Source organism: Lutra lutra, chromosome 1, assembly GCF_902655055.1.
Source record: "Lutra lutra chromosome 1, mLutLut1.2, whole genome shotgun sequence".
In the NCBI taxonomy this organism is placed as follows: Eukaryota; Metazoa; Chordata; class Mammalia; order Carnivora; family Mustelidae; genus Lutra; species Lutra lutra.
Window position 1 is genome coordinate 24,733,441 of NC_062278.1, and position 23,726 is coordinate 24,757,166.

Below are 23,726 nucleotides of genomic sequence, written 5' to 3' on the forward strand. Positions count from 1 at the left end.
TTACATCCAATGAGTAGGGAGAAGAATCTCCTTCCACTATGTCTTAAATTATGGAGACATTTTTGTGATGACGGCCTGTACTAGTCTCATCTGTTTGATGATGAGTAAATTAGATGGTAAATTACCTCTTTGATGGAAAAACTTTCAATCATTTTGGGTAAATTCTCCCTCCATGGCCATGAATTTGTCTATAAAATTAGGAAAAAATATAGAACACTCTACATCATACAAAAGCATTACCTTTATCTTTTTTTTAATCTTTTATAATCTGTGTTTTAAGATTCTATGGATTTGAGACATAAAGATTTCTGAGTTTTTATCCCTCACTTTTTTTTTTTTTTTTTTTTTATCTGACAGAGAGAAATCACAAGTAGGCAGAGAGGCAGGCAGAGAGAGAGGAGGAAGCAGGCTTCCTGCTGAGCAGAGAGCCCGATGCGGGGCTCGATCCCAGGACCCTGAGATCATGACCTGAGCCGAAGGCAGCGGCTTAACCCACTGAGCCACCCAGGCTCCCCTTATCCCTCACTTTTGAGGGAGACAGACAAAAGTAAGATCAATGAATAATTAATTCAAAAGTTGTTTTCAATCTATTCTTGCTTCAAAAGAAAAATGTCAAAATATGGAACAGTCACATGGGCGTATAATGTTAAATGGACCAAATTACTTAATGATCCTCTCAACACATGCTTGTGTAATTCAGATTTGCTCCTGTAGTTCTTCACAGTTTATACAGTGTACAGAATCTTAATCTCTTCATTACATCATCAGCATTCAAGATAATGAGGTTTTGACATATTTTAAAGGAGGTAAATCTAATGAAGAAATCGTATACACAAGTCAAATTACATTTAAGATGTTTTCCTACTTATCACTAAAATTAAAGGTGTAATTTAATATGGATTTTTGATTAAAAACAGATGGTTCACATCTGTTCCCCAAATGGAAAAAAAAAAAAAAAAAGCAGCATTTTAGCTGAAAAGTGTGTCACTGAAGTAATATCTGATGAGGAGGATATGCTGAATATAGTTTGATTTTGTCACCACAGAAATGTTCTGATATCCATCCACTCAGAGAGTAACTAGAATAAAAACAGATACATTTGTAGAACAATCTCCTCACAGGAATAACCCCATGCTGCAAGATGTTCCAGAGGTCAGATGTGTGGACTTTCAGGCAATGCCATCTTGTGCAGGTATGCATAGGAACTTCTCAGACTGAGTCCAGCTGAGAACATAGGAAGAAGTTAACAAATTTGAGGAGAAGTTGATATGGCTAAATAGTAGATTTCCAACTTGTTTTTGGGAATGAGGTTCTTTAAGAGACACAGATTCTAAGGTGGACCCTGTGATTCCTGCTGCCTGGTATTTACATCTTTATACTACCACTTTCTCTTGAGTGTGGCAGGCCTGTGATTTGCTTCAATCCAATCCAATAGAATATGGCAAAGGCGATAGGGTATACATGATTACATGTATATGATTATGTTGCATAAAATAGCAACACTCATATTGGAAAGAAACTCTTCCTTGCTGGCCTGGAAAAAGCAAGTTGTTCAGTCCATATCAAAAGGCAAGGGACTGAGGGTAGCTAAAAATCAGCAAGAAAAATTCGATCTCAGTCCAGTAGCCCAATAAAAGTGAATTCTGTCAACAACCACATGTGTTTAAAAGTAGGTTGCCTCCTAGTCACGCCTTGTAAGAGACTGCAGATTGCAACTTTGGCCATCACTTTGACTGCCTGTTTAAGATCCTAAAGCAGAGTACCCAACTAAGAGAAGACAAGACTGCTGACCGGCGTACAGAAAGCTTGAGACAATAAATAGGTCTTATTTTAAGCTTCTAAATTTATGGCAATATTATTATGTTGCAGTACATAGCTAATACAACCATTTTTTGAGTCTAAATATCATAAGATGTTCCTTCTTAGTAAAGAAAGGCAAAACAATCAAAATTGGCAATGATATTACAGAGGCAGATGACCCATTGGGATGGTTTAAGGAGATACAGAGGCGTCCAGCTCTGGGCCTTTAGGAATGGTGATAAATAACTTGTACAAAGGTAATACTGCTAAAAAATCTCTAAGAACCACTAAGAATATAAGTTATTGATCTTAACAGGGTGGTATCTTGAAGAAAATAATTGTTCTTCCTCATTGGTTCAATTTGATGGTACATCAAGGATGGCAAAGGTGCTTAGGAAGCATTCTTGTGCTCTATAGAGATTATAAATGCAACATCTTTGCAGGATGCTAAGATATTTTAGGAATATAAGGAGCACTATCCCTGAAACTAAGAGGCCACATTAGCTGTAGAAGACACCACCTTGAAACACAGATAGGCATATAGCCAAGAATATGTTCCAAAAATATAGTTAATGTCATAATCTTAGATTAAAGGCAGGATCCAGCTATGCTAATCATAACAATGAAAACTCTTATTTGGAAATTATTAAAACATAAAGTATAATATTAAGCTACGGATATATAATAAATGGAATATTAACTTATCATATATTTATCCATTATAAATTTTTGAATTGTTGCTTTAACTCATCCATTCCATTAAAGCTACAGTATCTGCAAATTATTTTTTAGATTGTAGAATCAATTCCAAATATGTTTCCTCAAATATATGCTAACAGTTTTTTTTTTTTTAAGTCAAGTTAAGGAGTCAGTGAGCAATTATATGAAAATAAGAATTTCTTTTTCCTTGTTTTTGTTAATTTTTTTAAAGATTTTATTTATATGAGAGAGAGATAGAGACAGCAAGAGTGGGGAGGAGAGGAGAGGCAGGCCTGACATGAGGCTCAATCCCACAGGGCTCCATCCTAGGACCCTGGGATCATGACCCTAGCCACAGGCAGACACTTAACCAACTGAGCCACCCAGGTGCCCTAAAAGTAAGAAATTTCTAGATTGCCCTTTAACTTACTAAGTTCTTAAAGATTTAACCCATTCTTTATGGAAATCTCATGTCTGTAAGTTGCAGTATATAATTTTCTTCCTGTTATTCCATTTTCACTTCCTCCCTTATAGAGAATACTTACAAATAATGGATTGATGTACACATTATCATCAGTGTAATTTCATAACTCTCAGCAGATAAAGATTAAAGAGTTTCCCTTTACAATGGCAGATGGCGGCATGTTAGGTAATTACAAATTATTATATATGAATTATGCTGTGGTGGAACTAGAAAGAAAGAGAAAGTGACTGATAATTTTGTTGAGAAGACAAGAAAAATGAAGATTGAATTTTAAAAATCAGAAATTGTATATAACTACAGTATTGGCCAAACTATATTTTTTGAATTATCATTCAAAGTCGTCAAAATACACAACAGGAAAGAAAAAAAGTCCTGCAGAGATCGCAGATGACAGCCTGGCACACAAATTCCTAATCAAATCACTATCATCTGCGTAAATTGTGATCAAATCTACTTTGGCATTTGGCTTTTATCTCCTCAAGGATATTAGCCTTAATGCACAGATACCTTAAATGGAGAAGAATAACGGATTGGCAAATGGAAAAGAATATCATGACCCATGGAGACTCAGAGTTAAGAGCTATGTTTACTACTATTAAAAACTATATTTCCATGTACTCGTGACTATCTCCCAGGACTTAACTGATTGCATGCAGGGCAGAGATGATGTTCTGCATTCTGACTTCTCAGTATTACCTGCCAGTTCGTAATTGATAAGTGTTAATAAACTGACTCACTTGCTAAATACTGATTGGAAAACACAAGGAGTAATCTTGAGAGCAGGGAATTTATTTAGGGAGCATATACAGGGTACTCCCATGGTGCTTTCCTACTCCTCTCCAAAACACATCTAATCTATGTATTTAAAAGTTTATTATGTTTATTTCCTTGTTTAAAAATTCTTGTTTCTGGATTGGGGAAATATGCTGAAATGCATACATGTGACTAGTGAAATGGATCTGCAGAGATCCATGATAACTGTATTTCATTTTGACATGAACAGAGCCGGATATATACAAACACTTAAACCACATGTTACTTAATATTTTCAAAATATGTAACAAAACTACCTTAATATGCTTCATAGAAGCCCAAAGCAGGAACACATGGTAATTTAGGAAGAAACTGGAACCAAGTATTATTAAGCACTTGGCCTTACTCTTTTCTCTCTGTTTCCCTATTTATCTCTTTATTTTGCCTTCTAGAATTTTTTTTCCTTCCCTAGACCAAAAGACAAATACATTTGTCTGTATCATTACTGAGGTTCTGTGTTATAATTCCAGCCTTGTGAACTGATTAATTGGTCCTAATTGCAAATTCAGGGAGATAGAAGATAGTAAACTAACTTAGAAAGGTATCCATTGCTGGTTCAACCAGAGATGGCCAATAGAATGAGCCACGGTGGACTATAATGGCTCATAGCAAATTTCCAGAGAAAGAAGAAGACCGGCTATAGTGTAATCTTGGATTGAATCTTAGAATGTGATTTAAAAAAAAAAAAATTATTTATTTATTTGTCAGGGAGAGAGAAGGAGAGAGCACAAGCAGGGAGAGTGGCAGGCAAAGGGAGAAGCAGGCTCTCTGCTGAGCAAGGAGACAAGGTGGGGCTGGATCCCACGACCCTGGGATCATGACCTGAGCCAAAGGCAGACAATTAACCAACTGAGGCACCCAGGCACCCCTTAAAAACTTTGAGTACTTTTATCACTGTGTCTTTTGTCTTGAACTCACAATGGGTTTCACCTAACTTTTGGCTTCTTCATTTTCACATCCACAAATGAGACAGGTGAGAGACAACTGCCAAGGAACTTTTATTAGGGCTGAAAGTACTGGTTAATCTTAGCAATGCAATCCCCTGCTTCCATTATCTTTTTATCTTTTCATTTCATACAATTACACTTTTAAAAAGAGGATTTCATAAGGAGATTTACATAAAAATAACATAAATGAAATAGACAACAAATAGAGGAAGGGTCATCTAATTTTCTAGATACCCCCCCTTTTTTAAAGATACTGCTTTTCCTTTTATTGATTAAAAGAAAGGTAGTAAATGTTTAAATTAATTTTCATTTGTGTTCAAAACTCTCAGTCACTACAACCAATTAATAATCCAAGTTATTTCAGATATTTAAAGTCAACCAGCAAATGAAATGTATGAAAGACATCTACTACCAGTGCTATGCTAGATCCTGTATGTGCCACATAATGAGAGCTGGTGTTATAAGCTGGTTGTTAAATACAACTATTCTTGAAAGTTAAATTATATAAACTTGCATGAGTTATTTTTAAAAGATTAATAAATGCTAAAAACTAACTACATCAAAATTATTTTAGTATATTTTATTATCATATATACTCTTGAGGTTATTTTATCTATTTCATCCATATGGGGGAAATAAAGAATAGTGGACTACAACATGTCTCTTCCCAACTTTGCATTGAGTAACATTACATTGTTAACTCAAAAGAGGTCATGGCGGTGAGGTAGGGGTGGAGAGTCAGGGATTGTTGTTCAGACCATAACAATGGGCAGATGTTACAATCAGAGTTGTTGTTGTTTACCAAGCTTATTGTTAAGCATTTATCAACTTCCTGTACATTAGTCTCTAGAGGTATGAATAATATATTTTGGGGCTTCACAGTGCTATTCTCTAGAGATACAGGGATAAACTGAAAATCCTAAAGAACGTGCTTGAGGAAAAACATTAGGTGGGGAAGATGACCTGTTTCACCTTGTTTCTTTTGCTTGACGATGTTGGTACTTTTGGTTTGCAGTTGCTTGGGCCGGGTTAATGTTTAGTGGAGGCTTGAAATGGGATATAGGCAAGACAGATCTGACTGAACATGTGTCTCAATTTGGAGACGTTCTGGATTGTACAATTAAAACAGATCCAGTGACTGGAAGATCAAGAGGACTTGGATTTGTGCTTTTCAAAGATGCTGCTAGTGTTGATACGTTTTGGAATGGAAAGAACACAAACTGCATGGCAAATTGATAGACCCCAAAAGGGACAAAACTTTAAAGGGAAAGAACCCTCCCCCCAAAAATAGTTTTTTGTGGTTAGATTGAGCCCAGACACTTACAAAGAACAAATTAAGGAATATTTTGGAGGCTTTGGATAGATTGAAAATATTGAACTTTCCTTGAATATGGAAACAAATAAAAGAGGGTTTTGTTTTATCTCATGTGCACATGAAAACCCAATCAAGAATTTGTTAGAAAGCAGATATCTTCTGAGCACTGGGTCTTATATGTATGTGATGAATTGCTAAATTCTACTCCTAAAACTATAATACCCTATATGTATAACTAACTAGATCTAAACAAAAACTTGAAATTTTAAAAAAGTAAAAAATTAAAATAATAAATAAATAAAAGCAGGTATCATCACACTGGTTTTAGGAAGTGTGAAATCAAAGTTGCACAACCCAAAGAGGTACATAAGCAGCAACTGTGAGACAATGAAAGAGGTGTTGCAGTTGGTGGATAAGGTGGTAGGTACTAGCAGCTGTGGATCAGGTCAGAGCCCAAACTGAAACCAAGGATCTAATAACTATTATGACCAAGGATATAGAAATTATAATAGTGCTTATGGTGGTGATCAGAACTGTAGTGGCTATGGTGTCTAAGATTCTACTGGGTGTAACTATAGGAACTATGAATATGGCTAGGGATATGCAGACTGCAGTGGCCAGCAGAGCCCTTAGGTCAGGGTGTCTTGAGAGGGTGGCAATCACCAAAGCAATGACCAGGCATACTAAAAGAAGACTTTGGAGAAATTCGGAGGAGATTGCTAAAGTCTCCCATCTTGCAGGTTGACATTGACAATCGGTCTTTTGTTGATCTAAGATGATTATTTTGTAAAAGATTTGTAATGTAAAAGACACAGCTGTGCCCAACTGTATATAGCTACCCATTAGTTGTCTTTGTTTTCACATTGTCTTTTGTTAATCTGTGTTATGACTGGATTTGGATTTGTGTTTATACAAATTTTATTTGTATGATATCATGTTAAGTTTAACAAATAAATGCTTCCTTGTATGATTGCTTTTCTGCATCAGGTACTACATATCTCTGTAAAAATGTAGTTTTATTTATTTATTTGCTTATTTGTTTGCTTTTAAATATTTTATTTGTGAGAGAAAACATGCAGGTGAGCACAAAAGTGGGGGGAGGGGCAAAGGGAGAGGGAGAAGCAGACTCCCCTCCCAGAAGGGAGCTTGATGTCCTGGTAAATCCCAGGACCTTGAGATCATGACCTGAGCCAGAAAGACACTTAACTGACTGAGCCAACCAGACACCCCTTTAAACATGCAATTTTAAATAAACAATAATTAAGGCACAGTTTATTTTGTAGGGAGTATTTGTCCATACAGAGAAACTGTCATCCTTTATGAATAGCCAGCTACAGTGTCACCCTTTGCCCATTTTTGTCAGATGTATTCTGTGTTTTAAGGCTTTATTTCCCTGTTAACGGAGGTGTTCATTACACCTTTAATGTTTCCGTCTATGTATCTGGAAACGTAGTCATAGTGTTGTCATTAGTGGAAGCTTTCTAGCAGACCTTGAATCTTCTGTATTATATTTTGAAGTGCACCTTCTTAATACGAAGTAAGTTGTTAGCTCCTTTCATGAATAGAAAACACGTACTTTGTTCCTGTCTCTGGAAATCCATTTGTTATGATATACTAAAATCAGACTAATCAGTGGTCTGCTAGAAAGAGCTTTGGTTAATCATAATATCATGACCTTAATTATTCTCTTGATAAAAATGTCCAGATATACTCAAGGGAAAGGCACTATTAAACTGTGTGTAGGAGTTATGGTTTAAGTGTATCAAAAATAGTTACATTTTAACAAGGGTTTTGACAGCTAGGTATGAAGTTGTTAAACGAACAAAAGTTAAATTTAGGGGGACGCCTGGGTGGCTCAGTTGGTTAAGCAGCTGCCTTTAGCTCAGGTCATGATCCCAGCATCCTGGGATCGAGTCCCGCATCGGGCTCCTTGCTCGTCAGGGAACCTGCTGCTCCCTCTGCTTCTGCCTGCCATTCTGCCTGCCATTCTGTCTGCCTGTGCTCGCTCTCTCTTCCTCTCTCTCTCTGACAAATAAATAAATAAAATCTTAAAAAAAAAAAAAGTTAAATTTAGGTATTTGAAGCAGTTCTGAGGAAATTAGTTGTATTCTGTTGGTATTATGGTACAGCAAGCACTGAACTGAGCAAAATGTTTTCTATTGGGGAATTCTAAGGAAGATATATTAGGTATTAACTGTTAATGTGGTGTTAATATGGTTTCCAGTGGTGGGGTTCAGAGCCAAAGGCCAAGAAAGAATTCTTGAGATGTCTTTGGTGACAAAAGGTGGTTTTTTTTTTTTTATATATTTTTTTATTTTATTTATTTGACAGACAGAGATCACAAGTAGGCAGAGAGACAGGCAGAGAGAGAGGGAAGCAGGGTCCCTGCCGAGCAAAGAGCCCAATGTGGGGCTCGATCCCAGAACTCTGGGATCATGACCTGAGCCGAAGGCAGAGGCTTTAACCCACTGAGCCACCCAGGTGCCCCAAAAAGGTGGTTTTATTAAAGCACATCAACAGGATCTTTTGGGCAGAAAGAGCTGCAGCAGGGTCATGAGTAGTGGCCCATTATATATTTTCAAGTTGGGAAGCAGTTGAGGATAGTTGAAGTCTCTAAGGAGTTTTGGAATCAAGATTTCCAGGACCTTGAGGGATCTACCTATTCTTAGGCAAAGGTCATTTATTACTGTCTAACAAAATCTTAGTCATGAGACCTTTCAGATGTATATCAGTGGGTCATATTCTTGGGAGATGACTGGCAACATGTATCTTTGGGGGATAGAGATAAAGTAACTTTTATGTGTTAGAGTAAACATATGGGATCCTGGGTGGGGAGTCAGGCTAAGATTGCCTTTTGCCCTTGGCAAAGTATTAACATAGAGCCAGCTGTGTTCCTGAAGGAAGGTCACTCTGCCTGCTTTAAGGACTTGTGAATAGGCTAGAAATCGTAAGGAAATTTAATTATTCCTTTGCCTTTGCTTCCTGCATCAGTGTGAGTTCTTAGAAAGTCATGGTAGCAGATTTCATCATTTTTAATGCATTAGTGCATGAGCTGAGTAGTTAAGCATATCCATATTCAGACATAGGAAGGAGTAGTGGGGAAATGTACACTTTAAATTTTATGTATGTTAACAGAAATCTAAGTGACTGACTCATTACAACAGATCTTCCTGGTCTGGTGCATCAAAAGCAATTTTAGCTCTAGATTTTGGAGAATTTCTTGAGTATATTCAAACATTGAATTTTACATTAAGCATACTTGTTGGATTTAAAATTTTTCTGTGATTTCACATTAGCCTCTAGGATTGGCATACATGCTCATATGCAGAGTAGTTGACCTCATCTTCAACCAAATGTAATATTTTTTATGCTGATTAGCCTACTTTTTGTTTTATTTGGTGCCTGGTTCTTTCTTTATTCAATGATGTTTGTACTTACTTGCAATCAAGTTACAATGTACTTGGTCTTGTTTTACTCCTGGTTTTGCTATTTGACCTTAAATCGAGGTGAAGTACCAATGTTGGTTATTGCAAGGGACTATTTATTCTTTCAGCATGTTCATTTTAAGTTATGTTGTCAGAGTCTGTAGATACAGTGTCTTTAGGGGAGTGAACGCTGTTAAGATGAAATTTATGGTTAGCTAACAAATTGACATTGAGATTGTCCTTTCCTTGATCAAAGATGAATAAAGCCTTAAAAAAAAAAAAAGCTAATTTAGAAAGAGAGAGAGAATGAGTGAGAGTAGCAGAGAGAGGAAGGGAGAATCCCAAACAGATTCCGTGTTGAGTGCAGACCCCTACATGAAGCTTGATCCTAGGATCCCCAGATCATGACCTGAGCTGAAACCAAGAGTCTGATACCTAATGGAATGAGCTACCCAGGTGTCCCAAAGGCTTTTTAAACAGACAACAAAAAGTAACTTTAGATATTTTAGAGACTAATTCTGTTTACATTTTGTTTTCACTACCTTCCATACATTTTTTCAGTATCATAATAATACAAAAATGGAATAAGATTTAAGCTGTTATTAACCAATACCAAAATCTATAAACAAAATTAAAATATATTTTAAATAACTAATTTTCCTGAGTTGATTAAAAGTACAAATATATACTGAAATCTAAATCTTTTTTTTTTAAAGATTTTATTTATTCATTTGACAGAGGTCACAAGTAGGCAAGAGAGGCAGGCAGGGAGAGAGAGGAGGAAGCAGGCTCTCCACAGAGAAGAGAGCCCCATGCCGGGCTTGATCCCAAGACCCCGGGATCATGACCTGAGCCAAAAGCAGAGGCTTTAACCCACTGAGCCACCCAGGCACCCCAAAATCTAAATTATCTTTTATGCATAAAGAAATAAAGTCAAACATTCGTGTATTAGAAATAATGATTTTTTGAATGCCAATTGGAATGTTTTACCTGTTGGTATAATCAATATAAGATATAGAATGTATCAAATGGAAGAGCCTCATTGAAAAAAAAAATTCTTTTTCAATTACCTTATATTCTGATTTTGTGGTAGTTGATTAATTCACTGAATGGGTTTAATTTTGAACCAAAACATATTTTAAAAATCTGAAAAGTAAATGGACTCGTTTCCATTTCAAATGTCACTGAAATAAAAATACTGAAGTCCTGGATAAGTGTTTTCCTTTCGTAAGGTTAAATATCTGCCAAGAATATTAGCTGAGTTTTCTCAAAATTGCCCTTCACGTGCTCTTGCTGCCAAAAACCAACACAAGGAAGTGGAACTGGTATTATCTGAAAATCACAGCGCCACAACATTGAATTGCTGCGATCCTATTGCAGCTGGGATGTCATCACCAATATTTATTTTAACCAATTTTATAAAGCAATTTTTATTGCTACTGCTTAGTAATATTTTTACACACTTGATTACTGCCTTGGAAACTGATAATCCAGTGGGTGAGACACACTATGAACAAATCATTGCCACATAATGTTTTAAGTGCTGTAATAGAATTGTTAGTAATGTATTTAGGAGCACAGTTAGGAAGGGTGCCACCTTCTAGAGATTAAGGGAATGCTTCAGAAAAAAAAATGATATTAGGGATGCATGTTTAAGGATAAGGAAAGGCGCCTAAGTGACTCAGTCAGTTAAGCATATGACTCTTGGTTTTTGTTCAAGCCATGATCTCAGGTTGTGAGACCAGCCCCCATCAGGCTCTGTACGAGGCATGCAGCCTACTTCAGATTCTCTTTCTGCCACCCCCCACACCCCCCTTCTGTTCTCTCTCTCTTTTTCAAATAAACGAATAAATAAAATCCTAAAAAAATGGATAAGAAGGAGAGGGAAAGAGGCAAAGGCAGAAATGTTCTAATGACTGCAGATGATTAGCTGATAGGATAATGTTCAGTGTAGATAAAAATCAGATAATTTACATTAAAGGAAAGATTACCCATTTATAGCCTAGTATCTTTGTACTATATGAGCTAGTCATCACAGTTGGTGGACTAGCTTGTAATTGCTAGAGAAACAGCAAACTAAATTAGAATCTTTGGGAAGAAGGTCACAGATATATTTATTCTGAAATAATTATCCAGGAGAATCTGATGCTCATTGCTGACACAAAATATTATTAATTCAAAGCATTATTTTCTAACACAATGATATAAAATTTTTATTGCAGAGTTTCATGTTACAACTTTGCTTTTTCTGTGTGCCAAGACCTATTCCACTGGGCCTGTGGATGTGCAAATGTATCAACTGATATTTAAATATTTAAACACAAACTACAACAGTTCCCAGAGGTCTTTGTGAGAATAAGGTACCTTCTAAATCCTATATTTCTGAGGCTCTGATTTCCTTCTTTTCAGTTATGTTGAGGTATAGTTGACATATAAAATTATACTGTATTTAAAGTGTACAAAGTGATGATTTGATATACCTATACATTGTGAAAGGATTAATTCTCCCCACCAAGTTAAAACATCCTTCACTTCATATATTTACTCTTTGTACATGAAAACATTTAATTTCCACTCTCTGAGCAAACTTCAGTCATATAACACAGCATTATCATCAGTAATAACCATGTTATACATTATTTCCTCAGGCCTTACTTATTTTATAACTGAAAGTTTGTAGCCTGTTACCAATCTTTCCCTATTTCTCCCACTCCCCAACCCCTGGAAACCACCATTCCACACCGTTTCTGTGAGTTTAGTTTGTTTGGATTTTACATATAAGTGAGATCATGTAGTATTTGTCTTTTTCTGCCTGGCTTATTTCACTTAGCATAATGCCTTTCAGGTATATCAATGTTGCCACAAATGACAAGATTTCCTTCTTTTTTTCTTTATGTATTCATCCATGGATAAACACTTAGGTTGTTTTCCATATCTTGGCATGAGGAATAATGCTGCAATGAACATGACAGTACAGATATCTCTTTTAGATAGTAATTCCATTTCCTTCAAATATATACCCATAGAGTTGCTGGATCATAGGTAGTTCTGTTGTTAATTTTTAAGGAAACTCTTTGATAGTGGTTGTACCAGTTTACATTCTCACCGACAGTGTAGAATGGCTCCCTTTTCTTTACATCCTTACCAGGATTTGGTATTTCTTGTCTTTTTGATAGTAGCCATTCTAACAAATGTGAAATGATCTCTCATTGTGATTTTGATTTGCATTTCCCTAATGATTAACGATGTTGCATACATTTTTATATGCCCATTGGTCATTTGTATGTCTTCTTTGGAAAAATGTCTATTGAGGCCTTTGCCCATTTCTTAACTGTTTCTTTTTTCTGTTGAGTTGTATGAGTTTCTCACATATTTTCATATTAGCCTCTTATCAGATATGAGGTTTGCAAATATCTTCTCCAATTCTGTAGGCTACCATTTCATTTTGTTGATAGTTTCCTTTGTTGAATAGAAGCTTATTCATTTGAAATAGTCTAAGATTCTAATTTCTTAATATTTTTGCAAGCTAAAAAAAAATGGGAGTTCAGTTTTGGTAAATTGATTTGTTTTATACTGAATTCTAAATCAATATGTTACAAGAAAAACACACCAACAAAAAATATGTTAAAATACATGGGTTGTGGGCGCCTGGGTGGCTCAGTGGGTTAAGCCTCTGTCTTCAGCTCAGGTCATGATCTCAGGGTCCTGGGATTGAGGCCCACATCGGGCTCTCTGCTCAGCAGGGAGCCTGCTTCCTCCTCTCTCTCTGCCTGCCTCTCTGCCTACTTGTGATCTCTCTCTCTCTCTGTCAAATAAATAAATAATTAAAATCTAAAAAAAAAAAATAAAAAAAAAATACATGGGTTGTGATGGTTCACAGCATTTTCTGTTTGGCTTGACTAACACACATAAAAGCAAAATACCAGGATCCTTTTCTCGTGGTCACAGTGTTGGACACCAATTTAAAAGATGTCAAGGATGTTTATAGAGATAGTTAAGATTATTGAGATTAGCGTGAAGAGAATTTAGAGCCCGTTGATTTTAACTCATTTTCTAGGTGCAAAAAGAGCTCAGAAAGCAAGCCCCTTGCTCTAGTTGACCTGCTAGTTCAAGGAAAAGTGTGAGTAGAACATAAACTTTATCTTTGACTAATCACACAATCTTCTACCTATGAAATATTTAGCGAAAAATGTTTCCTACTTATGAAATGTTTAACCCTAAATTTTTCCAAATAACACAATATTCATGAGTTTGCCATAGCAGAAATTCTGTAATGAACTATTCCACATTTCAAAGAACCAATTGCCAGAAAACAAGCAAACAAACAAACAAACAAAAAATCATAAGTCTTCATGAACAAAGCCCATGCTTGTATTGGTGGGGTATGGTATGTATAGATTCTTAGAATTCTTACTCTCACTCTCTGATAGACATTTTAAATGGACTTACATTTAGGACATATTAGTTACATTTACCAATGGGTCTGTAAATGTGTTAGCAATTATTGATAGGACAATCATAAAGTTAAAATTCTTTTTTTAAATTATTTATGTTGATTATAGTCTCTGTTATTAAGAAGTGGAGTAGGTAACAACTGTTTTGAGAAAATAAGCACTGGTCAGTTCCTTCTAAGACTGCCTCGGCCAAAGGAGTCCTGACCAGATATCTGACAGATGTCCATTCCTGTTGCATAATAGAGTCACACAGAAAATCTTCAGTGAATAAAATGCAGATCATCCTAGAATGGCTTATTTGATCTTGACAGTCAGAAAATGCCCACATCAAGGTACTTTCTGATGGTGTAATGACCTCTTTGCTTTATGTGTGTCCTAAATGTGGTTGTTAAAATGCCTTTACTATAAGTGCTATTGTCAAACTGAATACAGTTTTAACTTTAAAATATCAGAGAAACTGTGTTTGTCAAGTTGCCCTCTAATAGCATATGATGAGCTCTGTAATGGCAGTGACTACACAGGCAGCAGATTTGTAGTTCTCCAGCATTTTGTAAGATTATCTGTTTACTACACATCCTAATGAAATGTGTTATCGAACATTCATCACTTTGGGATTTAGAAAATTTTTAGTTTATTTTCTAAATCAGTACTGAATAAACAGTGAATTTAATGGCCTTTCCCTGTATGCATAAGCTTTATGTATCTATGAACAAATTTACTTGAGTAGAGAAAAACACAACTTCACAGAGACAGACACTTCTTATCTTAAAATTAATAGGGAATGGAATGGAACTCAGAGTGAGATGATATCTACTTCTCAGATCCTGGTAAGTAGGAATAAAAACTAAATTCATGTAAACTCAGGCAGAGATTCTAATACAATTATATGAATGTAACCATCCTCTTAAAAAAATGCAGTCATGTTACAAAATACATCTGCAACTGAAAAATGACCATAGAATCAATTCAAACCAATGGGACAAAAAGAGAGTAAAGTATTAGTGTGTTATTACAGTCAGCATTCAATGAGTGCAATGTTACCAAATGACTGTTGACTTCATCAAATGGTTGCTTTACAATTATGATTTGTGAAAATGGGTCCAGGGTTCAGAATATGATGAAATATTAATAGATTTAAAAAAATACAATAACACAGGTTCTCCAGGTAACAGACTCTGAGATTGAAATTCATGTGCAGGAAATGCTTTGGAAGTGTTTGAAGATCAACATTTTGGAAGAGAAGGTAAACAAGATTGGACAAATGTAGTAGTTGAACAATGACGTGGTCTTAGAAACAGGCTTAGCTGTCCCTTTGGGGAGTTAGGAAGCTGGGATGACCTTTTAGGATTGTATAAAGTCACAGCAAGGGTTTTGATGTCATACCCCATCTCATCCTCAACATAATTATCATTGCACATAGTCATCTCTGGAAGGGAAGCATGATATTAGACTTGGCTATGTCAAGCTGAGGCAATTTCTGAAGAGACCTAACAGCTGAGGACTGTCTATGTTAGCATTTCAGCTGCTCAAGAATGAAGAAGGAAATCCTTTGTTTTTACAGGGAGATTTGCCCTATACATCACAGTATCTTTCAGATTGCAGTTTTTGTCCTTATTCATTTCTTCATGTGATTCTCGGAATCATTCTTTTTTTTTTTCTTCAAAGATTTTATTTATTTATTTGACAGACAGATCACAAGTAGGCAGAGAGGCAGGCAGAGAGAAAGGAAGGGAAGCAGGCTCCCCGCTGAGCAGAGAGCCCGATGTGGGGCTCGATCCCAGGACCCTGGGACCACGACCTGAGCCGAAGGCAGCGGCTTTAACCCACTGAGCCACCCAGGCACCTCTCGGAATCATTCTTTAAGGATTCTATTGGATATATCTCTCTTCTTAAGGGAAAGTTAAAACAGGAATCAAAGCACAGCCCAGATTGATGCAACTGCTCTTACAACTTCTGCCAAAGGTAGAATATTCTAATATGATATGATAAAATAATTTCCAGAAGGATTAAAAAACTAAGTATAAAAATATCAAAATGCAATAAAAATAAATAGAGATAAATATACAAGCCATTCAATCTGTTGAAATGTGACAGAAAACATGAATAAATTCATAACAGAAAACATGAACATGAAGAGATAACAGAAAAACATGAATAAATTCTTTGCCTAAACATTAAGATCTAAGATAAATCAAAATACAATTCAAATGGGAAGATAAGTTAATATTCTAATCATTTCCAACAATTATGACAATGTGTCTTAAAATCTGTACAAAACTCACCTTCTGGTAGAAACATCTTAAATGTAAATGAATATACAAGTCTCAATATAAAAACATTAACGACACTGTACTGTTTATCCATCTATTTCTTCTCAACTCCAAATTCCCCCTCTGAGCCTGCTCTGTGAAAATGGATCTGGGCCATTTTTAATATTTTTCTTTTGCCATCTTCAATTAAAGCTTTGCCAGTAGAGGGTACTAGAGTGACATTACAGGAAAAAAACAAAACAAAACAAAACGTTTTTCTTGTGTGTTTGCTTTTCAGGTACCACTGGTGCACATGGAATCAATCCCCAACACTCAGGTCCTGCAGCACTTGCAAGATTTCTAGTACCTAATACCTGTATTCCATAGTACCCAGAAACACTCAGCAGCCAACAGCATTTTTTGGAACTCCTTAGGGCAGATTTGTAGCAGAGTGCCACTGGTGAGACATCTGCCAAGGAAAGCTCTCCTTGGCACCCTGAAGGATAGATTTCCATCAAGCTCCATTAGTAATGCACCATGGTGATTTTTTTTGTCATGACCAGGTCTTCTCTAAGAAAGTCTGGATATCAGTCCTGTGTTGGGAATGGGATGTGTTCGGGGAGAGTCTGCTCTATCTCAGCCCAAGAGGAGATAGTTTTTATATCTGCTATGCCTGTATTTAGAATTTCTACTTTGTATATTCTCATTATTCTAATCCACTTGTTGTGGTTAGTAATACTTCATTAATTTTTCCTGATCATATTATTGTATTGTTTCTCTTTCCTGATTGGACCTAGATTGATAGAGTTATACATAAAAATTAATAATAATAATAATAATAATAATAATAATAATGTTATCATTTCTGGTTCTCAATAAATCTATGTTAAAACAATAGTGATAATTATACATTGTATTTTTACAATGGAATTATAGTTCTTAAAAAATAATCAATACACTTTCTGTAGCTGGGTATAGTAAGATGTGGACTATATAATACAATAAAGAAAAAAGTGTAAGGTCCTACAGGAATTTAAGAAAGCAATCAAAATTTTGAACCAAATTCTTACAAATTGATAAATAGGCAAGATGGCTAAAGAATAAGAAATGTCATTTCATCTGGTCCCTTGAATTTAGTTGGATAATTATCAAATCATTCTGAACATGCATGAATGCATCCTGAGGTATAAGAAAATATATCTGGAACTCTACAAGTAGAAAAGTGACTGCTTATTGCAAAGTGGGTGAGGTGGAGACATAAATCTGCAGGGAGCTATTGGAAAATATATTTAGTAGGGAAGGAACCTCCATAAGCTGGCTACCAGAAAGGGATATAGCCCCAGAGGGAAGAATTAGAACTCTTATAAATTTTCTCCAATGAGAGATGTCTCTATCTAAAAGGGGCTCAGGTGAAGCAAAGGGAGAATGCTGGGGGGTGGGGGCAGTTTTATCTCAGGATCCCAGGAGTCACAGAAGGAGTGGGGACACCTGAGCCAGTAGAGTCCCCAAATGGTGGAGCAGGGAAACTGATTACTCCCAGCAAGCTCAGAAAGGGACTCTCAGTTCAGTTGCCATAAATCACAAGTAGGCCAGTCAGGTGACCACTCTCCCCCTGAACACCCTGAAAAGGCCTGGAACATTCTGGCTGTCTGCCATCCCTCAGGAGGGCCAAAACAAGTGTGTCCATGATTAGGCAAAAGATCTCAGGGTAGCAGCCCCAGAAAGGACAGTGAAGAGACATTCAACCATCGCTTGAGAGCAGCAAAGTAGATATGCGCTCCAGCCCACAACTGCTCTCAGCCCTAGGGTACACAAAGAGCAGTGACATGGGTCCTTAAGACTCTTCCTGGGAAGATTGCTGTGGCTCTACACCACAGGAATCAGTGGAGTTTGGCACACACAAAGGTGAAGACTATTTGTCCCAGATAGTTTACTGAAGAGGGGCCACCACAATCCTTCTGTGACCAGAGATGGAGGTATGGCCATTTTTATTCTGATCTTCCAAAGAGGCAGAAAAAACCTTCAGGGAACAAAAGCCCTACAGAGGACCAGTTTATACTGAACCTAGCCCCCTGGCAAGGGCTGGTGCAACTCTGCCAGGCAGACACCTGGGAAGCAGCACAGTAGTCACCTCCCCTGAGAAGACAAACTGGAAGAACATGTGCAAACTACTTACAGATCCCACAAGACTGTAAAACTCCATCACCAGGGGAAAAAAGTATATAAACCTCAAGGGTTTTTCTCATTCACTTATCTTTCAGTCTAAAATTTTCCATTTCTTTTTTTCCCCATTTCAACTAATTTCTCGTTTTACAAACTCTATGTTTCAAGTCACTTTTTAACTTTTATTTTTACATCCACATTTTATCGATTTATGTTTCATTTTTGTCCTTTTTTCACTCTATTCAATGTTATATATACATAAGTTTTGCTTTCTTTGCAATTTTGGAATGTCATGTCCTCTAACACACAGACCAAAACTCACTCAGAAACAAGTGGATCACCCTACTTTGCCCACCCTGTGAGATTATATTCTAACCCCCACCTTTTTTCTCATTTTTCTTTTTTGTTCTGTTTTGCTTTGTTCTTGTTTGCTTTTCTGGTTTGGTTTCCAGCTGCTTTGGATTTGTCTAATGTGTATTTTGTTTTGGTAGTGTTGATATTTTTGATTCTGTTCACTTGCTCACCCATTATTCTCTGGGCAAAATGACTAGAAAGATTAATTTACAACAAAAGAAAAAAAAAGAGGTAATACTCTCTGCCACAGATCTAATCAATATGGATATAAGCAAGACGCCAGAGATGGAATTCAGGATAACAATAATAAACTTAATACCTGGGCTTAAAAAAAGCATAAACAGTAGAGAATCTCTTAGTGCAGAAATGAGATCTAATTAGGCTGACCTTAAAAATGCTGTAACAGAGATGCAGTTTAAATTGGATGCTGTTATAACTAGGATGAATGACGCAGAAGAGATAGAAAGTGATCTAGATGACAGGCTGATGGAATGGAAGAAAGTTGAGGAAAAGAGAGAAAGACAACTAATATCCCAGGAAGAAGGGCTTCGAGAAATTAATGATGCCCTGAAATGAACCAATGTCAGAATGATTGGGGTGACTGAGTGTGAATTGAGAGAGAGAGGGCCAAAAGGTATATTTTAACAAATCTTGGCTGGGAACTTCCCTAATCTGGGGAAGGAAACAATCATTCATGTCCAAGAGGCAGAGAGGACCTCTCCAAATTGAATAAAAATAAATCAATACCCCAACATACAATAGTGAAGTTTGCAAATTTTAGAGACAGATAGAATCCTGAGAGCAGCTCAAGACAAGGGGTTCCTTACCTACAGAGGGAAAGACATAAGACTAACATCAGATCTATCCACAGAAACCTCACAGAACAGAAAGGGCTGTCATGATATAGTCAAGGTACCAAATGAGAAAAATATGCAACCAAGAATACTTTATCTAGCCAGGCTGTCATTCAGATGGAAGGAGAGATAAAGAGCTTCCCAGACAGAAACAAAGAATATGAGACCATCAAGCCATCCCTACAAAAAATATTAAGGGGACCCTGTAAGCAAAGAGAGAACCCAAGAGTAACATAGACCACAAAGAAACAGAGACAATCTAGAAAAATAGGGACTTGGGGCACCTGGGTGGCTCAGTGGGTTAAGCATCTGCCATCAGCTCAGATCATGATCTCAGGGTCCTGGGATCGAGACCCACATCAGGCTCTCTGCCCAGCAGTGAGCCTGCTTCCCCTCTCTCTGCCTGCCTCTCTGCCTACTTGTGATCTCTCTCTCTCTCTCTGTCAAATAAATAAGTAAAATCTTAAAAAAAAATAGGGACTTTACAGGCAATACAAAGGTACTATATTCACATCTTTCAATAGTTACTCTGAATGTATATAAGCTAAATGCTCTAATCAAAAGACAAAGAGTATCAGATTGGGTAAAAAAAGCAAAACCCACCCATATTATGTCTATAAGAGACTAATTTTAGACCTAAAATTACCTCCAGTCTGAAAGTGAGGGGTTGGACAATAATTTCTCATGCTAACGGACCTCAAAAGAAAGCTGGGGTAGCAATCCTCATGTCAGACAAATTAGATTTTCAACTAAAAACTATAATAAAAGATGAGGAAGGCTACTATATCATACTTAAAGGGTCTATCCAACAAGAACATCTAACAATTGTTAATATTTTTGCTCCCAACATGGGAGCAGCAATGATATAAACCAATTAATAACCAAGTAAAGAAACACATTGATAATAAGATATTAATAGTAGAGGACTTCAACATGACACTCAAAGGAATGGACAGATCATCTAAGCAGATTAACAAAGAAACAAGAGCTTTGAACGGCACACTGGACCAGATGGACTTCACAGATACATATACAAAACATTGCATCCTAAAACAAGAGAATACTCATTCTTCTCGAGTTCTCAAGGAACTTTCTCCAGAATAGATCACATATTGGGTCACAAACTAGGTCTCAACTAATACCAAAAGATTGAGATTATTCCCCGCATATTTTCAGACCACAATGCTTTGAAGCTTGAAGTTAATCACAAGAGGAATTTGGAAGGAACTCAAACATTTGGAGGTTAAGGAGCATCCTACTAAAGAATGAATGGGTCAACTAGGAAATTAAAGAAGAATTTTTAAAATTCATGGAAAATAATGGGAATGAAAACTCATCTGTTCAAGACCTTTGGGATATAGCAAAGGTGGTCCTAAGAGGGAAGTACATTGTAATACAAGTTTCTCTCAAAAAATTAGAAAAATCTCATATAGACAAGCTAAGCTTACACCTAAAGGACCTAGAGAGAGAACAGCAAATAAAGTTTTAACCAAGCAAAAGAGAAATGATAAGATTAGATCAGAAATCAATGAAATAGAAACCAGAAGAACAGTAGAACAGATCAATGAAACTAGAAACTGGATTTTTGAAAGAATTAATAAGACCATAAACCTCTGGCCAGACTTGGCCAAAAGAAAAGAGAAAGGACTTAAATTAATAAAATCATGAAAAGGGCAACATCATAACCAACACCAAGGAAACACAAACAATTTTAGAAACATATTATGACTGACTGTTGCCTATTATGGCAACTGCTATGCCAACAAATGAGGCAATCTGGAAAAAAAATGGATGCATTCCTGAAAACTTATAAACTACTAAACTGAAAACAGAAGAAATAGAAAATCTTAACAGATCCATAATCAGCAAGGAAATTGAAGCAGTACTCACAAACCTCCCAACAAACAAACAAACAAACAAAGAGTCCAGGACCAGATGGTTTTCCAGGGGAATTCTAACAAACATTTAAAGAAGAAATAATGCCTAGTCTACTGAAGCTGTTTCAAAAAATAGAAATGGAAGGACTATTTCCAAACTCATTCTTTGAGGCCAACATTACCTTTATCCCAAAACCAGAAAAAGACACCATCAAAAAGAAGAATTACAGAGCAATATCCCTAAGAATATGGATGCCAAAATATTCACTAAGATAGTAGCCAATAGGATCCGAAAGTACATTAAAAGAATTATTTACCACAACAAGGGGGTAGGGGGATTTATTCCTGGACTGCAAGTATGGTTTAACATTTGCAAATCATTCAATGTGATAGATCACATTAAAAAAAGAAAAGACAAACACTGCATGATCCTCTCAATTGATGCAGAAAAGCCATTTGACAAAATACAGCATCATGTTTTTTGTTTTTTTTTTTTTAAACATTTTATTTATTTATTTGAGAGAGAGAGAGAGACAGTGAGAGAGAGCATGAGCGAGGAGAAGGTCAGAGGGAGAAGCAGACTCCCTGTGGAGCTGGGAGCCCAATGAGGGATTCAATCCCGGGACTCCAGGATCATGACCTGAGCTGAAGGCAGTCGCCTAACCAACTGAGCCACCCAGGTGCCCCAGCATCATGTTTTGATTAAAACTCTTCAAAGTGTACAGACAGAGAGTATATACCTCAATATCATAAAGACCATCTATGAAAAGTCCACAGCAAATATCATTCTCAGTGGGAAAAAATAAACTGAGAGTTTTTCCCTTATGGTCAGGAAAATGACAGGGATGTCCACTCTTCACCACTCTTGTTCAACATAGTACAAGCTGTCCCCACCTCATCAACCAGACAACAAAATGAAATAAAAGGCATTCAAATTGGCACAGAAGTCATACACTCACTCTTCACAGATTATATGTAGAGAACCTAAAAGACTCCACCCCCAAATTCCTAGAATTCATATAGCAATTCAGCAACATGGCAAGATTCAAAATCAAATGGACAGGAATCACTTGCATTTCTATACACTAACAATGTGACTGAAGGAAGAGAAATTAAGGAATTGATTTCATTTACAATTGCCCCCAAAACCATAGCATACCTAGAAATATACCTAACTAAAGAGGTAAAGTATCTGTACTCTAGAAACTACAGAATACCCATGAAAGAAATTGAGGAAGACACAAAAAGATGGAAAAACATTCCACGCTCATGGATTGGAAGAATAAACATTATTAAAATGTCTATGCTACCCAGAGTAATCTACACATTCAATGCAATGCCTATCAAAATTCCATTGACATTCTTCACAGATCTGGAACAACAATCCTAAAATTCGTATGGAACCAGAAAAGACCCCAAATAGCCAAGGGAATGTTGAAAAAGAAAACCAAAGTTGGGGGCATAATGATGCCTAACATCTAGTAACCTCTTTGTCATCAGCTACAGCAAGGTCTTGCAAGACACATCTCTAAAGGCAAGGGAAACAAAAAACAAAAGCAAGATACATCTCTAAAGGCAAGGGAAACTATTTGGACTTCATCAGGATAAAAAGCACAGCAAAGAAAACACTCAACAAAACTAAATGGCAACCTACAGAATGGGAGAAGATATTTGCAAATTACATACAGATAAAAGGCTGATATCCAAGATCTATAGAGAATTTATTGAACTCAACACCCCTCCCAAAAATAATAATAATCCAGTCAAGAAATGGGCAGAAGACATGAACAGATACTTCTCCAAAGACAACATACAAATGACCAACAGACACATGAAAAATACTCCACATCACTCATCATCAGGGAAATAGCATCTGAGATACACTACGTTATGCCAGTTAGAATGGTTAAAATTAACAAGACAGAGGGCGCCTGGATGGCTCAGTGGGTTAAAACATCTGCCTTTGGCTCAGGTCATGATCCCAGGGTCCTGACATCGAACCCCACATTGGGCTTTCTGGTCAGCAGGGAGCCTGCTTCCCCCTCCTCCCCTCTCTGCCTGCCTCTCTGCTTACTTGTGATCTCTGTCAAATAAATAAATAAAAGCTTTAATTTTCTTTTTTAAATTAACAAGACAGGAAACAACAAATATTGGTAAGGATGTGGAGAGAGAGGAACACCAACACTGTTGGTGGGAATGCAAGCTCATGCAGCCACTCTGGGAAACAGTATGGAGGTTCCTCAAGAAGTTGAAAATAAAGCTACCCTACAACCTAGCAATTGGACTGCTGGG

At 36.6% G+C, this 23,726-nt stretch overlaps 1 pseudogene; it reads left to right on the forward strand.

Annotated features, from left to right (window-relative positions):
* Nucleotides 1-1,131: 1,131 nt before the first annotated feature.
* LOC125093337 (heterogeneous nuclear ribonucleoprotein D-like) lies at nt 1,132-19,279 on the forward strand (annotated as a pseudogene).
* The last annotated feature ends 4,447 nt before the right edge of the window (nt 19,280-23,726 follow it).